The sequence below is a fragment of the Syngnathus acus genome, chromosome 17 (genome assembly GCF_901709675.1).
Source record: "Syngnathus acus chromosome 17, fSynAcu1.2, whole genome shotgun sequence".
NCBI classification, from domain to species: domain Eukaryota; kingdom Metazoa; phylum Chordata; class Actinopteri; order Syngnathiformes; family Syngnathidae; genus Syngnathus; species Syngnathus acus.
This window is the reverse complement of record NC_051102.1, coordinates 10164876-10182842: the sequence shown is the minus strand read 5'-3', so window position 1 is coordinate 10182842 and position 17967 is coordinate 10164876. Positions and strand designations below refer to the sequence as shown.

The 17967-nt window shown below is 43.1% G+C and overlaps 1 protein-coding gene across 9 annotated transcripts in view; it reads left to right on the top strand.

Annotated features, from left to right (window-relative positions):
- The window catches only part of LOC119137159 (RNA-binding Raly-like protein), a 32886-nt gene that overhangs the window by 1270 nt on the left and 13649 nt on the right, over positions 1-17967 (top strand). For 2 of the 9 annotated variants that reach the window (XM_037276245.1, XM_037276242.1), the window contains exons 2-6: positions 744-832; positions 8225-8309; positions 10433-10627; positions 10994-11038; positions 15489-15567. The gene's annotated coding sequence lies outside the window, so the exon portion shown is untranslated. Of the gene's footprint in view, positions 1-743; positions 833-2727; positions 2794-8224; positions 8310-10432; positions 10628-10993; positions 11039-15488; positions 15568-17967 lie in introns of those variants that run through there. The other 7 variants (XM_037276243.1, XM_037276241.1, XM_037276246.1 and 4 more) reach the window with 4 other exon arrangements.

Below are 17967 nucleotides of genomic sequence, written 5' to 3'. Positions count from 1 at the left end.
ATAGCCGGTGCAGTTTTTGGTGCTTTGTGCTTTTAAAATCCAGTCGTGGTTCGGGCTTTACCTTGAATGCAGAGCATTGAGTAAATTTGGTGTAAACAGTGGGTTACACCCTCATTTCCTTAATGTGATTGACAAAACCTGGCTAGAAACAACTGATGTGACCAAATCATATAGATTTGAATGCCTTACAGCCAGTTCAAGCTGCAGAATCCTCAACTGTAACATCCATTGGTAATAGAATTAATGTTTAATACAGAGCAGTAATTAAATTCAACTTCTCTCATAGCCCTTTAGTGTGCGTTTTGGGACTGAACAAGAACCCTGTGCTGTACAAAATCTACCTAGCAACAATTGATGTGGCCAAGTAAATCTAGGATCTGAACACGTGTTTTAATACTTGTATATATGTCTGGCTAGCTATCTCTCTGTCTAGCTCGTTATCTGTCAGAATACTGGGATAGTATACGCAGAGTATATTTAAATGCAACTTAAATATATGAATTTGCATTGTATTTGCACAGAATCATTTCATTGATCTATATTCCATCTGTCATGCAAAGAGGTTTTCATAAATAGGACCTATAATGGAAAAATGCCATATTATGTTCCGTTTATTGACAAAATTAATTTCTGGCCTTAGCAGAGGTCTGTGCTCTCCCTCCTGTCTCATTTTAAGTTCCCCCCTGTGTCGTGGTCTCATCAACTTTGACGTGACATTCACATCTGCAAGTTCTTGCCCGCAGGCTCTGACGTGTGCCAGCACGCGGATCGATTACAAAGGGCGTCGAGGGCAGTCGAGATGGCATCTGAAGGAGCCGTGCGGCACGCGCGGGTAATGAATTGCTAGAACGCTCGACCGGACATTGATCACACACTTCTGCTGACGACCGTCAATTTGCTACTTCCTTTTATAGCGCTTTATATCTGCTACTTGGCTCATGATTTATGAACTGGCGGCTTAAGTGAAACATTATGTTTGTCATTACACTGGAATATTTCACATCATAAAAGCAGAGATGCATTAAACTTTCACGTATACTTTAACAACTTGACACATTGACCCCGAGTTGAACTCATCGACTTGTAAATGCTACCTGCGGACCTTTAGTGAGTCAATGTTGCTATGTGTCAATTAAAGCGACACCAGGAGATCATGCAAAACAATGCAAACGGTTGTTGTTGTTGTTGTTTGGGGGGGATTTGTGCTTCCCATTAGTAGAATCTCTTGGCTTTTGCTTTTGGGAAATAAGCTAAATTTACCACCTGATTTCAAGGCTATAACTCAGTGCCAGCTAAGGCGGACATTTACTGTGGCAAGCACTGCAGGGTCGTTCTAAGACGTCAAACACTACAAATCTAACTGGAGTGGAGGAGTAAAAAAAAAAAAAAAAGGGGGAATCAATATTCTACAACCCCATTTATCAGCGTATTGGTAAAACAAGTTATAAGTTATGTCTTATTTTCAGCAGCTGCAGACAATAGAATACAGTGACGTCATCACACTTAGCGCCGTCATCTTTTAAAAGACACAGCCAGCTTTTAAAATATCCCACTTCAATTATTCTCCCACCAAGGCTATTTTTCTTCCTTCATAAAATTGAAAAAAGGTTTCTTTTATTAGTTTCAATGTTTATGCAGGAAAATAGGCAGAAGCAGCAGTGGCCCACCGGCACGTGTTATGAATTTCATTATGGACTTGAAATTCATATATAAAGGAAGATTGTAATGATATTATATTTTAATGACTTTATCTCTTTGTGCAGTCACCTTTTTGTGCCAAAGAGGTGATGGGAATATCTGAGTCGCGTCATTTCGTCGTCTACGTCGAACGTCTTTCACGACAAGGCTTCAAATATTTCATAAACAGGGACTTCACATTGTAACTATTGATGTGAGAGCACAACAAGAGTGAGCCAGAAAGTGTTGTTTCCTGCCTGTGAGGTTGCAATTATTCATAACTCATGCATCCAAATTCACATGATTTCAAAGGAGCAAAAAGAGCCGCTGATCAAGTTTGAAATCTTCCGGTCTCCAAGGCCGTGTTTTTTCTTTTTTTATTCATTTGAAGATACCCTGTGGAGGATATTCACTCAGCAACAGAAAGCATTTCAGTGAAAAACAAATCAAATAGAATCTTAATAAGGCTTGATTAAAAAACACAACGTGCTTCTTCCGCCATACTTTTTGTCTTATCCTCACGTTTCAAAAGGCGTCGTTGTTCTCAATGCGCTCATCTGCTTCGCCCCTTATAATGACACATTTTTGGCGTTTCCTATTTTTACCCTTCACATATGATTGAACCTGCAGTCAAATGGCTCAAAGGTATATAATTTACGTTTTAATAACATTTTCCAAGAGACAAATTGGGCTTCAAAAGTTAAACATGCAACATGTGTAAAACCTTTTAAGTTCTGTTCCCCGAAACAAAACAAACCCGCAAAAATGCAGACGTCATTTGAATGTCTCTGAAATCAACAGGCACACCCCAAAAAAACTTTTGGACTCTTAAACGAGGTCACCATCCGCAGCTCGGAATTACATTTCTTGTCTTATTATAATTTTGTATCACGGCCGCTTCTTCCGTGGCAATGGCGTTCTGTTGTTTGAGGTTCAACAAAAAAAATCATAATAGAATGCAGAGCATGTGCCCCCCACCCCGCGATTGTCCAATTCACTCACCTTAGAGCGCATCACTCGGTATGTGGCGGGCGGGCCTCCGTTCTGTCAAGGTGATTCTATTGTTGACTTTTAAATGAGAGCAAAAAGCAAACTCACCAAGACTGTGTCGGAAAGGTAGGATCATTCATATGCCTTCCACCACAGCTTCTTAAAATTCACACCACATTTAGTGAAGGTCAAGTACTCCGAAAGAACAACAAAGACGAGCTGACTTTTGTCTCACGCTTTTGTGTATGTTTGTGAAAAAAGTAATTGCGTTTGGATTTTTCTATTCCTCCTGCAATTGAAGACCTCCGTGTAGTGTGTGTGTGTGTGCATGTGTGCATGTCTTTGCCTCCACTCACAGCGGGACGGCTCCAGCGTGAAGAGGCCTGGACGTACATACTAATCATATATGTAGTAGCTGGCTCCTCACTGAGCACGTTTCCACAGTAACGCTAGTGCGTGGCTCAATAATACATGCAGCACTTGATCCAATTTAGGTCGACTGACTCTTTACTTGTAAAAGTCCGAAGATTAAAAGCAAAGGAACTCTATGGATTTACTTTCGTATGGCCTCCAACCAAATTTCAGCCAGTATCTTGTACGTATTCTTGAGGTAGGTAAAATACGGCCCGGGGGCCGCATCTGGCCCGCCGACTGTCTCTGAGCGGCCCTCACAGCAACCATGAAGTCAAAGAAGAATTATGCGTTTCATTTGAAATGTGTCCATTTATTTTATGTGCGCATGCGTGGACTTTAGTACAAGCGAGCAAACTTTGTATGCAGTTTAGCCAACTAAGCAATGTTTGAAACTTTGTTTGGAACTCTAACCCTGACCGTTAAATCCTTGGTACCATTTTGAAAGCGTCAAAAATCCAAAGGAATTCACTGTTGAACCCTTACCTTGGTGTATGCGGCGGTATGCACAAGCTGTTGACTCCCTTTCTCAGGGCCGTTCGGTGCTTTTTCAAAATTTTTATGCGTGAGATGACCAACTTGACGCCGGAAGGCAGAGGTGCATTCAAACGGATGCTCAGCAGATGTCAAGAGCACGTCGCACGCGTCGGGAACTCGCTTTTTGTTTAACGGGCTGCTGAAGACGTGCCTCGCAGCGGATGCCGGTCAACAAATGTGCGCTGCCCGAGTGTGCGCCTCATTGCTCAAGCCTGCCTCACCTTTGCAACTCAGCAAAATAGAAAGTTTGGCTTTTAGGGCAACTTTCTCACACAGTGATGAGTGCAAAACGTTGCCACAAATAACAAGTAACAGTAAACCAGTACTGCAGTCACAGCGGTACCTTGATTGAGTCAACACTCAAATCATGTTTTACCATTGAAATGAATGGCAATGTCATTAATGGGTTCCAGCCTTCCCCCAAAACACATTTGTGTTTGTCTTAGCCCCTAACAGACGATAAAGAATATATGACTTAATTCATGTTGAATTGAATAAATGTGTTGTTGTGCAGTTTGTCTTCAAATATCTGTCGATTCAAGGTTTAGGCTATAGATGCTATGCTTCCGATTATGTGTTAGCATCAGCATTAAGCTAGCAGACTAGTTGAAAATATGTTTGAAGTATTTTAAATTTTAATTAGAATTTTGCATCTTCCCAAGACTTTCGCTGCTAGGTGAATAGTAGATTAATTAAATATTTGAGACATCATGGCAAGTCTTGTGTTCTCAGCATGGTTTTTTGAATTTGAGCCAAGGACATCCAAAAACCAGGCCTTTAATGGCTTTGATAGCGAGAAAGGGAAAATGCTTTTGGTCTGGTCCGAGGAAAAATCTCTTCAAACAGTCTCCACGCCGCTGGAATGTATTTTAGGATAATCTGTCATTTTACAATCGGGTTTTAGCTGACTTTGATTGCAAAAAAATGCAAAGTGCTCACATTTGGCCCGATTGTATTTGTGAAGCCCGCGTTAAAAAAAGCTGCTGCATACAAAAAAACTAGAAAGGATAACGCTGTCAGAGCTGCCATTAGATTGCAGACTCACAACCATGTTGTCAATCATTTTGTAAGAGCCTCGCTGTTTTTTTTTTTTTCTTGTTTTTTTTTTAGTAGAAAGAAAAATCAGTATTGGTCTTTTCACAGGCAGCATGATAGTGAAATGCGCCAACACGGGTTGGGGGGGAGGTGAGGTGAAGAAAGCTGTCAGGAAGCATGCAAGCTCAGTTGCACCCTTGACAGACTTCGATTTGCATTCATTACTGATTCCTTGCACTTTTTTTCTTTTCAGCTCATGATAGGCTACGACGCAATATTTTGCGTAATCACACAGAAGCAGTTGGAAGTGTTTCTGGCGTAAACCATCCAATGACATTTGGCGGGAGATGGGAGCTTCTTTTTCATCTTTGACACTAACGAGTTCTCAGCGGCCCTCCCATGAGCGGCGTGCGCTCAAACTGGCCCTCATAGCTCGCCGGGAGGATGTGGAAGCTCTCCTGTTTTTTTGTAGTCGCATGTTTTCTCTTCACGGAGTTTGACGTGCGTTTTATTGTTTTATTCATTGTATGCGTTTTGTTGCTTGATCACGCCGCTGACAATGTTCGTTATACAGTGTTTTGTGCGCCCTAAATGACCCGCCTGCTGATTGCAGTACACACACGCACACACACACACACACGGAATTGCTTTGCTGTCTGCTAATCAGTTCCCGCATTAAGGGAACACGCTAATCACGGCTGCAACACACACTGGCTCATCTTCATGATACATCTGTATAGGACGTTCATTGAAATTCAGCCTTTCAACAAATAATTACAAACAGGTAACAAGACGATTAGTATAATATGTACACTTGCAGGGTTGCCCAACATGGTGCCCGTGGGCAGTAAATAGCCCCCTGCGACTTAATTGGTAGCCTGCAGGCCTGTTCTAAAAACATACGTAGTAGTTTATCAGAGATGGGGGGGACATTGTGATTTTCTTGGAATGTTGTAATATTGATCATTTGAAAATGTGGTAGCCCTTCACATAAGAAGTAGTATAGTTCGATGGACAGAACAAGAAGTCATCGTAGGTTCGTGTATGGACCAAAGGACAGATGGTTAGATTGGTGAACAGTCATATCGTTATGCTGTACTGTTGTGTAGGTTGATAGGATAGGTAAATTGTCAGATTAGTGGTCTGGTAATTTGGTAGGCGAATGGACAGACGGATCAATCGATCCAGTCAATAGCACCTTTCATCATTCCTTGTAACGGTCAGCGTTGACCTTCTCAGCATCGAGTCTTTCTATAAAGTGACGCGTCCCTGATGTGTCCAGTTTGGAAAACACGCTTGCTTCTATTAGGGCCTTGTTGCCATCGTCGATGCAAATCAGCGTGGACCTTTGCGCCGATCGATACACGTGAGAAAGGATCTTCTCCTTAGGGACTCGTCAATGGCAGGAGTCTATTAATACAATGCCCCCCTCTTCCTGTGGTCTGATTTGAAAAGCTTAGATGGCAAAAGTATTTAAATAGAAGTTCAAAACAGAAAAATGATCTACGCAGAAGCTCTGAATCATTCCTTGACCGTGCTAGTAATTCAAACCACTCAAATGTCAAATCATCTTCCTCCATTTAAATGAACGGAGATGCCGTTAATCCGTTCAAGCCCCTCCAAAAACAAACAAATCATTGCCGATTGCATTAGCAGTAAACTAGCGAGCTTACATGTACTCAGTTACTCCCCGATATTTTTCTAGTACACAAAAGCAAGACCTTGCTTCAAGATGAAATAGCCCATCCACTCACAATAGACTCACAACATGCAGTGCTAAAAGCATTAAGCCGATGATTCATCCTCCACGACAATCCATCCCAGTGAGAGCAGAAGAATAATGGCTACACTGAGTGTGTGGTTTTACTTTATTTGTTTATTCATTTATTATTTTCCTCACAACAGTTTAAGCCACAATCACAAAGCGTCCGTGCTCTAATTTTCCATCCATCGAGCGTGATGCCGTACTTGTTTTGCTGATTAAGTCAGCCCGACTGATTATTGAGCGTTGGCCGGGGGATTTAGTGCACATCTTGTCAAAAACAAGACCGCCTCTTTGTCTCACTTGTTTTTACTCGAGACTGGCTCCCGTAATGTATATAATGCGCAAAAGCCGAAGCAGCAGGTTCAGTGGAATGGATGCGCCAACCGGGCGCTCAGCAGGACTTCCTATAGATCTCGACGGCGGTGTCAGCTCATTTACGTTCATTACCCATCGGAGGCCGATGATGATGAGCTGTCTGGTCAAAGTTGGAGTGGGTTAGGGTGTGTGGTCGGATGGCGGTGGGGCAAGGGTGGCATCTCTCTCGCTCTTGTGTGACAAACGAGTCCCAAGTCTGCACTCGGCTGTTTGAATTATGGAAGTGGGTGTGCGAGACTGCTGACCACACGTTGAGCCCTCGGGGCAATGGCAAATGGTGAGAAACGGTTCGAGTCAAATCTTTCAAGCCCTGCAAAAGACAGTGAGGGCGACAGCCTATTAGTAGCATGGTGGACTCTACAACCAACACGGCTTTCAAAAGGCTCCACTCGTGTCTTTCTCATTTAGTCATGTATAGACTTGTTGCCTCGCTGCTGATAGGTAATAATGTTGCTTTCATTTCCAACTGCATACAACTACTTGGTGCAGGGCAATCATTTTACTCTACATTCTTTCATCTCATCTGTTTTTGAGGAATGTTTGGGACGGATATTTAGTCTCATAATAATAATACTGCGATGACTTTGTCCTCCACTTCTCTGAATGGCCGGTATCTTTCATCATCGCTAACACAAAGGCGCCTCCTTTCTGCCCATGGCAGAGAAAAGAAGACATGCTCTTACAAAAATGTAACATACTTATCTCAATTATGTTATTATAGGTGAGTAGGAAATATGGCAGGAATGGAAAAGTATGCTTTTACACTGGATCGTTTAGAATGTATCACCTGCACTGGGTCTAGCCACATTTCCTTGTCAACATAGGTGAGGTTGTTGTAGTTCAATTCCTCGGCACACACAACGCTTCAGCTTGTATCAAAAGAAAACAAAAACGGTGGCAAAAAAGCAGTAGAGCGCAAGAAAACCGTAAAATAAGGAAGGATTGTCACCGAGCGCTACGCCAATGTTGACGTGTCATCATTTGCATGTCGTGGCATCTACAAGCTGACTGCTTCTGTCATCTGATACCCGCAGAGCTGGGATTAATTCTGTCAGCTATTGTCTTTGGGAAGTACTTTACAAAGTCACGAGTAGAAGATGAGCGGCGTATCAAGCATCCAGCTCGCAACCGACGGAACAATGATGCTTTAATGTGGCGCTTTGACGTCAAGCGAAAATCAGAGCCCAGGTGATACGTTTGACAAGGGAGGGCGAGCGACAGAGGCCACGCATCTCATCCAATTAAGTCGTTGACGACGCCTGGAGAACGCCAAGGGTTTACTCCAAGGAATGTCACCCGTTCTTGCAAATGTTACACGTTGTCACCCGCAATATAAAAGGAGACCGTAGAATGGCTAATATTAGCGGCGCACTGATGAGCTGAGAGAGATGATGAAGATGATGTGAAGAGTCACCAATCCCACTTGTGTTCTAGGCGGGACACGCCATGAGAGTTTCTGTCGCTTCCCGGAAGGACCGCATCCAACTCAAGCGCTCTTTGTCTTTTACTGCTGACCAAGGTGAGACAAATGTAGCAAAAATGTGTTCATTCAGTTTCATGATGTCATGACTCTTTGTTTTTGTATCAAGCACAATATTATAGCGGCATTTTTCTCTCATAACAATTTTTTAGTCTTTTGCAGGGGGAAAGCTGCTCGATATCTACAAGTATTTAGAGTTGTAATTGTGCTCGTGAAATGAATTCCAAGTCACATTTCGCAACAAACTAATGCAGTCAGAAATGATGACATTTTGTCAGGTACAAACACTGCTAGGCAACAAAGAGCAACCTCGCATCAGCCTCACCAGCATTTCCCATCTCACATTATTTTCTGTCAGACGAGGCAGTGTAAGCACCACTCAACATTTCTGCGGGTAATTCAGGACCCTTTATTATTATTTTTTATTATCCCGGCTTGAACAAAAGCTATAGATACATACACAGCCATTTATGCAGCAGCACTCACCACTGGTCATCATGCATTATTTGTTTGCACTCGTATACAAAAAGTTGTTGGTGGGGGCGAGAGGGGGGGGGGCAACAGCTGCTTTGCCATTAATGTTGTATCGAGTGTCCTGCTGCCGACTATATAATTACAGCTTTCGGAGCATGCGGACTCATGACTCAACCCGAGTTTGTGAATAAATCTGATTGGGCGTTATGAGGACGAGAATCGGTGACTTGCGAGCCCTCCACATCATCGCAACCCCCCCCCCCCCCCCCCCCCCCCCGCCTGAAGATGCGTATCCGGGCCGAGGAAGATGAGCTGCTTGGGCCATTCACTCCGAGCTCAGGACGCAAGCCAGTGAATTACAGCGCTTGTGTGTGTGTGTTTGTGCGTACGTACGTGTGTTAGCTCCAGATGAACGGATAGTCTGCCGGATCTGCTTAGTTTGTAGCCACGGGGAGTTTCTACGCCGTTTTGGAGCTGGCATGAAAGAACAGACAATGCCAAAGCTAAAATCCACCTCGGCGTTTTAATTGTTTCATTCCGGCTTGATGCATCTTGTGTGGATGGAGTGTTCTCCTCAATCCTCGAGTTGGATCGAGTGTATTGAGCATGCATGCCTCGGGAAAAAGAGTTTACTCCTTTGGATGCACTGTAGCAAAAAATAGCAGCATGGATGAAGTCTTTCCAATTGATGCATACGTGAATAGCGAGTAGGTTGACTTCTGGTTCTGATTTGCTTTACGGCCTTGCGCCTTTTTGCCCCGAGATTGTAACACATTGGAGGCACTCTGAGCAGAGGGAAGCACAAGCAGAGCACATCGCATCGAATAAAGCATGATGACAGGCCGGGCTGCTGTCTAACACACACACACACAAGCACACACGATGTCAAGGCAGCACTGTGTCCCACCTGACTCGGCCTTTAAGCCCCCCCCCCCCCCCGCCTCTATTGATTGTCAATACTACCCCTGGGCTCATTAGAAACTCACTTGATTAATGCTTGAAGTAGATTTTAATGAGAACCCAACCCCCAGCGGTATAAATGGATATATTGATTATGTGTGGAGACCCTCTTACTCAATTTGATGGGTGGGTTGGGGAAGCGATGATGCCTTCGGGGACCTCGCTAATTAGCAAAGGCATAGAGGAAATATCAGCTGGCCAAAGCAATACGCTCGTAATGGAGACAGGCGGGTTTGGAAGCCTTTTATTAACTGCACAGGGCATGTTTGACTTTACCGGATACCGTATTGCAATAAAAGAGCAAGTTAAGTCCAACATTTTCTTTCCATGTTCTATGCAGCACCACAAGTCTAAACACGGATGTCTCATTAAATGTTGCATTGATAATAATATGATTAAAAAAATGGTCGTAGTTTATATCAATAATATAAAAAATATTCATATTTTGGAATTTAGGGTTAGGTTCAACAACTGCAACGTCATAGCTATTACAATGCATCGTAAAATCCAGATTGCACAAGCTTTTATAGGTCAAACTTAAAAACAAAACGTGAAAATCTCTCATAAACCTGATGCGCTTGGAAAAAACTAAAGACATTTTGGAAATCAGCAGCAAAAATCTAACGCCATCTCTGATTAAAATTTGCTGTTGACCATTTTTATGGAAATGATCCTATTGATGGCTGCATATTTACATCTCTGCATGTTCCATCCATTCATTCATTCAGGGGAGAAGAAAAAAAAAAAAGTCCAAATGCAGCCACGTGCGTGTACGTCACAATCCACACAAGCGTGGCCCCTCCTGAGTCACGTGACGCCAGCGCCGGCTGATGCTGCGAGCAGCGAGCGGACACACTGGAGAGAGTGTCAGCCTGCCTGCCAGCCGAGCACCCGCCACATTTCTTTTTCCATACTCCCGCTCGGTGAGTACATCATTTGATCTCACATTTTCTTGTCTTGTTTTTTTTTTTTTTTCTCTCTCTCTCCTTGTTTTGTTGTTGGCATTTGGGCCACGGCTGTTGTGCGCATGCAATGCTTTCGATTCATCCCACACATCCACGCAGGACGCGTACGTGCTGCTGGCGGAATGGTTTGGATCCGCTCGTCTATTTTAGCAGCATTCACCTTTTGCTCCGTCTCCCGCCCCGTTCCTTCTGCGTTGTTGCTTTTGGGGCAATTTTACTCTTGATTTTTTTTTTTTTTTATTGTTTTTATTTTTGTCATCATTGTTGGTGGAGAAAAAAAAAAAAAACACTTTTGATTTTGGAGGATTTTGAATGTTTTTGCAGCAGGTGACAGTGGAACTGGATTGGAGTTCTTCATGCAGACGCCAGGTGAACTTTTGTTGCATGAATGCACATTTTAAGCAGCTTCTCATAAGGGAACATATTATGGAATAATATTTTGATCATTCTATTTAAAAAAAAAAATATATATATATATAGAAAAAAAAGAATTCTAGTTATTTTGGGAGAATTCTAAAAATACATCAAAACCTCTACAAAAAGATTAAGAAATACTACAAAACATTAGATTATGAAATAATTGTATAGTACACAATTGGTTTCGGCCGATTTATCCATTGATTTGCAAGCATAAACTTGTTAATATCAAATATCTTGATGATGATATTAGTTACACCATTTCAGTGGCGAAAGATGATTTGAGATACGAGCAATGTGAGCAAATTCAAATGTATCTCAAGGCGCCACTGTAGACAATTGAGACAAAATGATAGAAAATCAAAAACAATCCAAACTTGAAATTCAAAATCTGACGATATACGAGGGGGGTAAACAAAGAGAAATAGAAGAAAATGAAAATTCAACCAAAAATAGTCAATGAAAATACACGGGTGCTGATTGCTGACATGCTAGTGGTTAGCATGCTTGCCTCTGAGTTCCGTGGTTCTGTTTGAATTTCAGCTCTGACCTTGTGTGTGAAAATTGCTTTTTGAAACAATTTCCACGAAAGGGGTCAGAAAATCACGAACTCGGTAACACAGACTGCACTTTTGTAAATGTTCTGTTGGCATCCGTGTTTGAAAATTCATGTCAGCGGTGTCAGCATACAACTGTGAGCGTCGCAAAAATCAAAATCAGTCCAAAATAATACAGAGCCTTAATGTCATATGTATGGATTAAAACCATTTATCACCTAGCCGTACGATTAATCCATGCTTAACTTTGCCGATTAAACGATCAAGGAACCTGTTTCGTAGAAGGACGCCGGCCGGGAACCTCACAGAACGCATACAAAGTTGCTGCACAGAATGCACAAATTGAACATTTGCAGTGCAAATGTGTGCCGTGGAAAAACAAAACGCTACCTGCCAACGGAGGCAGGCACAGCTGTGCGTGCGCCTCCTGCACACACACACGTGCACGACATTGTGTGTGTGGCGGTGCATTCTGGATAACTCACAGCCGCTGTCAGACATCACACACTTGGCAACTTGAAAACAGCCTTAATGAGTTGGTGACATGGAGCAAGGGGAGGAGGGAGACCGAGGTGGGGGGGGGGGGGCATCTAGTCCAAATACTGGGTTTGTTCATTATGCAAACTTGCTTGTAGATTTGATTAATTGCTTGACATTGACGCTGCAGCTCAAATGCAAAGCGTGTGTTGGGCAACCTGAAGCGTGCGGGCCATTCATTGTATACACTCGGTGTTAGCCAACCTTGATTGAGTAAAGTCATCTTTGGCGGCGGTAATGAGCAGCGCAGAAAATGGCGGTTCAACCTTTTACCGTCTTTCTCCGAAATCATCTTTGAAAAAGTGGACATTTGACATCTCTTCCAGGCCAGACTGTTGCATGGGCATCAGGTCAGGCTAGCTGAGCATGAAATGTGCCGCTAAGCAAACAATGCTTATCTCTGGCCGGGGATGAAGCTCTGCGATAGCCGGCTTTCGGTACACATGCACTGAATCACTATGAGCCACAAGCAGGGAATGAAGTTAAGGCAGGCAGACAGACATCTTTAAAGCTGGACTTAAGCTTGTTTTCTGGCCCAGTGGAGGCCTACACTCGCACAATAAAAGAAGCCTTAAGCAACGTACCTTTTCACTTTCCTTTGAATTAGGTTTAAACTATTATCCTAGCAATCTGGTCATTGTTTTTACCTTTTGTGTGTGAAATCTGTTGTGGTCACTGTCCAGGTTCTTCAACATAAATAAAATGGCAGAAGACTTGGGATGTTAGCAGTGAGGCTGCTCGGGAGCGTGCCCGGTTGGAAGAACTCTCTCAAAAGTTATAAACAGCTCACTAGTTGCTGAGATGCTGTTTGACGCTTTCATTAGCATTGATCAGCCTCGTTACATGTCAACGTTATAGCAAAATGGATTCCTGTTTCTTGACATTTTGCTGTTGCGCATTTCCGCCTCCCGTCGTTGGTGCTGGCAAAGTGTTTAAAAGCAGCTTTGATTCAGTCGAAAGGTTAACATAGATTAGTTTCTCATCTCTTTCTGAACGCCTGCGTGTGGACGATAACACGTAGGGAGTCCAATAACCAGGGAGGAAAGGAGTATTTGCAATCGTGGGCAAAGCTGAGAGAACGTGTCAACATTTACAAGCGAAACACTGGCGTGGTGTTCCATTATGAATGTGCCAATGCCCACTGTTCCCTATTAGTTCCCTTTTTTTTTCGCCCCACTAAAATGTATTTTTCAACATGGCTCCTGGCCGTCTTTTTACAAACAACAGTGCGAGCGCCGTCTGTCGCGAGGCAGTGCCATTAGCCCCGCGGCGTCTTCATCTTAGCACCGGCATCTTTTCGCCCCTTTTTTTTTTTAAGAGGAGATGCCGTTTGATTTCAGCACGGTGGGCAGCCGCCAAGACTTTATTACGCCCATTCTCGCCTCAGCGTCTGGAGCGTCTTTGCTCACTAACCCCTGCCCTCGCCGCCGCGACGCACCGCACGAGTCTGATGCTATTTCAAGCTCTGTGACCCCCATTCAGAGGGCTTCATCCCAAGATAAGAAACAAAATGAGAATTCACGTGGGCACAATGGCTTCCCGTGTTCCTTTGAGAATGACTTTTTCTTAATCTGACAAGGGGGAAACGATTCAAGGTGTGTGTATGTGGTTGTGCGTTACACCACAATAAGCACTGTGATGCTATGAGACAACTAGCGAGAGAAGCGAATGTAGCCGCCTACATCTGCACTCTGTGCTCCTTCTGGCAAAAAGATAGGCTCCACCACACCACATTATAGTCGAATCAATTCAGCAGAATGTCAAAACTTATCATATTTAGGGTATCAGTATGATATTTTGGTTCTCTGTTTCTCATTTCCTTTATCACTTGGCCCTTGGGAGAAGTCTGCCGTGTACTGATCATAGTTTATATCTTATTTGGTCTTTTGTACACGTATGTGGGCACGGCCATTGTTATGGCATTTGGAGTAGGCGCTTCTTTGCATTTTTTCCTCGTCAGACTCCAGAAAGTTGTCCTTTCCCGGTTTTGTTGTAACGCAATTTCAGAGGACTTCTTGAAAATGTTTTGATCTAAGTCTTTCTTGTGGTTGCACTTTCATGGAAGAGAAATCTGTCTTTGCAAAAATGGCCTCTGGGAACATTGCTGTCAATTTGAATTCCAAAATGACATCATTTAAACTGTTCTTTACAAAGGAGAGAGACGGAGGGATTATTTCTAATCTTCATTCTGGTGTGAAAGGACAAGGAGGTAACTGTGATGGTGGTAGTCTAACATATGACACAAGTTCCTCATTTCCTGGCAGGGAGTGAATTCTCCACCTTTGCTGCCAAATTTAGCCTCTCCTCTACCAGTTTGAACAAAGTAGGTCACTGGAGCAGCTTATAGCCAAACATGCTAATGTCCATGGCAGCAAAGCACCAACGCAAAGTGATCATTTGGGACAGGATTGACATTTTTGGGTGACAGAGGAACGATAGGTGATGGAGAATGTGCCCTTAAGTGTGATATTTATCTTATTTCATTTTAGGAATACTATGGCATTGAAAAATAAACTACGGGGACATTTTCCCCTCGAGTCATTACTGCAAACCTAGCGCAAGAAGCTAATGTGGTTATCTGCTCTCAGTGCGTCATTTTCTCTAAATGTTTTATTTCATCATTTCATACATTTATGAAAGTACATTTTTGATAGGAGATGACTCAATTATTCATTCAGTGGTACCTTGAGATGCGGGTTTAATTTGTCCGTGATCGTGCTCTTCATGCAAAACACTTAAGTGTTTGTTAGTGAAGGCACTTTGATTTGATTCTTAATATGACTAGCGTGATGCATTTGGGTCCAGCCATTCATGCGTCTACTAATTTTACCCTGGAAACTTTCCACTTCTTGCTCTACGGTTGGCTCGATAGAGCTGATAGTGTCCAACTTGTTGACGGAAAAGACTTTGATTTGTATCATCTGCCAATGGTGTGGTGAGAAAGATTTTGTATTTCCCAGCACCAGCATGGACCTCACAGATAAGGTTGGCGATATGTCGTAAAAGACAACAAAAAAAAAAAAAATCCCCGATAGTCATCAAGTGGCTACGGTGAGAAGGCGGAAGATAGCGAGCGGCCATTGCACAGATAATGCTCCCCTCTATAGGTCCTGCTGCTTTTATCTCCCGGCCGTCGTCAGCTGGGGCGAGGCTATAGGTTGCTTCCAATCAAATGGTGGCGGTTGTGACTCATTTTAAGAGCCGGCCGGGTGCCCCCCGTGTGTCGCCACGCCTCGCAGCACCGGCATAAATTTAGCGGGAAAGTGAGAGATGAGGCTGATTGAAATCGTGATGTATTCTCTTTACAGGAGGTCGGCACAGTCACGGGCCCACCCGCTAACGCGGCCAAACAGCAGTTCGCCGCTCCAAAAAGGCAGTTCATTAAAGGTATGAGTAATATGTAAATGATGGGGGCTGATGGAGGGAACATAAAAAAAGGAGAGGGTCATAATTTATAAGCTAATATCCACCTCCCTCGCTTGATCTATGCCTTTGTTCTTCGTCTTCCCTGGTCGATGTCTAAACTCATCGAAGAAGCTTGGCCTTGCGTTTGTTTTACCCTTCCTCATTATTCCATTCTTCTAGTCTACTGCTTTGTGGCGGCTATTAGCTAGTAGCTAACGTGAAAAGCTAATGTAGTCAGTTTTCTTTCTTGGCCAACATTGACCTAAAATGCACCACACACAGAAGATTCCAATGAACGTAATATGTTCGCATAAATTTGCTCGCTACCGGATCTGTCGAAAGTCCTATCAAGCCAAAGACACTGGGAATAAAACTGAAAGGAGAGACAGTGCCAAAATAAAACCGCTAGCAGCACTACCGCTTCCAAGTCCTTTGTTCGCAAATAGTTGGTTCTTAACAGCGGCTCAGAGTCCTTCCGAGCCAACATGAGTGGGATTGAAAAACAGGAAGCAGAACCCACCCAAGAGTAGAAACCTTCAAACTGAAGTCACAAAAAGTTGCTTGATGGCTGGCTGAGAGTCCTATGGTATGGAAAAATAGGAGGAGGAAACCTGTCCAAATACAATCAGTAGTAGCACAAACGGATGGATTTAATTGAGCGACTAAAAATTGCTTGCAAAAAGACTTCAAATGCGTCCCCTTACTTTTAATGACTTTAGCACATTAGCGCTCAACGGGCCTGTCAGTGTGAACGTGGTAAACAGAACATCAGCACTGGCTTATTATATTCCCACAATAACCGGCAGCGTTGTGTCGTCCTTGCTGCATTGGCCGCTGTTTACTGTGCAAAGAGGGAGATTAGAATCCGCCGGGAGCGACACGAGCCGGCCAGGGCGTCTATTCATTAAGCCCTTAATTGCTAATTGAGTGTCGCAATGTTTCCACCATGCATTAGCCGAGTCATTTGTGCTTTTAGCAAGGGAACGGGAAACAAATGGATAATGGCAAGAAGGACACTGTTTTAGTTTTTAACATAATGTAATGAATATTTAAACCTATGTCTGAAAGGACACACAAAGTGTACCATTTTCGTTTGTAGCGCCTAATGTAGGTTTGTTCTTTGTGTAGATTTTGTAAAATAAAAGATAGTATTCATCACCTGGAGGCTTTTTCCACTTAGCAGTGTGTAATGTAGTAATAGCAGTGTACAAAACGGACCCGCAAAAAAACCAAGAACATATGCATGGAAAAACAAAGATCTTCTCTCCTACACCTCTGTGGCGTAAACATAATATTACTCATGTCATGTTGTTGTTATGAGGACGCTGCGAGTAAAGTTACATAGGAGTACACAGTGGATTCACATATATTATTATATTATACTGTGGTGTGCATACAGAATGCCCCCATGGAACTAAGGCGAACGTGAGGTTTATGTGGTAACGCACTTCCATTGTTCTTTTTCGTTTCCTTTTACGAGTCTGTTCGGTAAAGTCTTTTGCGACACACCTCCTGCGTCTCCTTTCCTCGCGCACCGCGATACCATTGTTTTTATGCCGGTCGTATCGTTTTATTTTGTTGTATTTATCCACCACACCTAAAAAGCCGGTCGGTGAAAATGGCAATAAGCTGCTCATTGGTAGTAAAAAAAGTTGGAGACCGCTGTTTTAGATTTGATTTCAAACCAGCACCTGGAGTTTGTTTCACATTGCGGGTGTGTCTGTCATGATTAGACCCACAAAATAGTCACAAGAACCCGTGCCTGAAAAGACCCAGAAAGTTTGCTATTCTGGTTTGAAGTGGCGTTTGAGGGTATTTTGCCCATTTCCTTCAGCTTTTGTGAAAAATAAATCATTTCAGCTCCCAAAGCCATTTCATGAAAGGTACTAATTAGCAGGGCCTATCATGAGTAGACACAAAAAGTCACAAAAATCCACGCCTGAACAGAGAGTCCACCATTTCAGTTTGACCAACTTGGCCAAATAAGCTTCAGTTGGAATCAAGTATGCATCCTAGACAGATGGTGACGCTAAACTCGCCGAGCTTTTTCCCAGAGGTCATCAAATATGGACGGAGAATGGCATCTAAGTTTGATGACCGCTTGTAGCTTTAATTCAGGCCGCAGGTTGGCCACCCCTGCTTTGAGCCATTCTGCTCAATGATTACATTTCATTTAGCGCTAATGTAGCTTAACTCCCCAATCCATTGTTTCATTTTGACTTAATGCGTGTTGATCAGTTTCACTCCCTTGCCTTTGTGCATAAGGTCATGAATTACACGAAGGACCGACGCTTTTAATCACTATCTTCGGCTTTTATGTAATTTGCCGCAGCAATATTTTTTTTTTTTTAAATACATCCTCGCATTTTATGACACATCAGT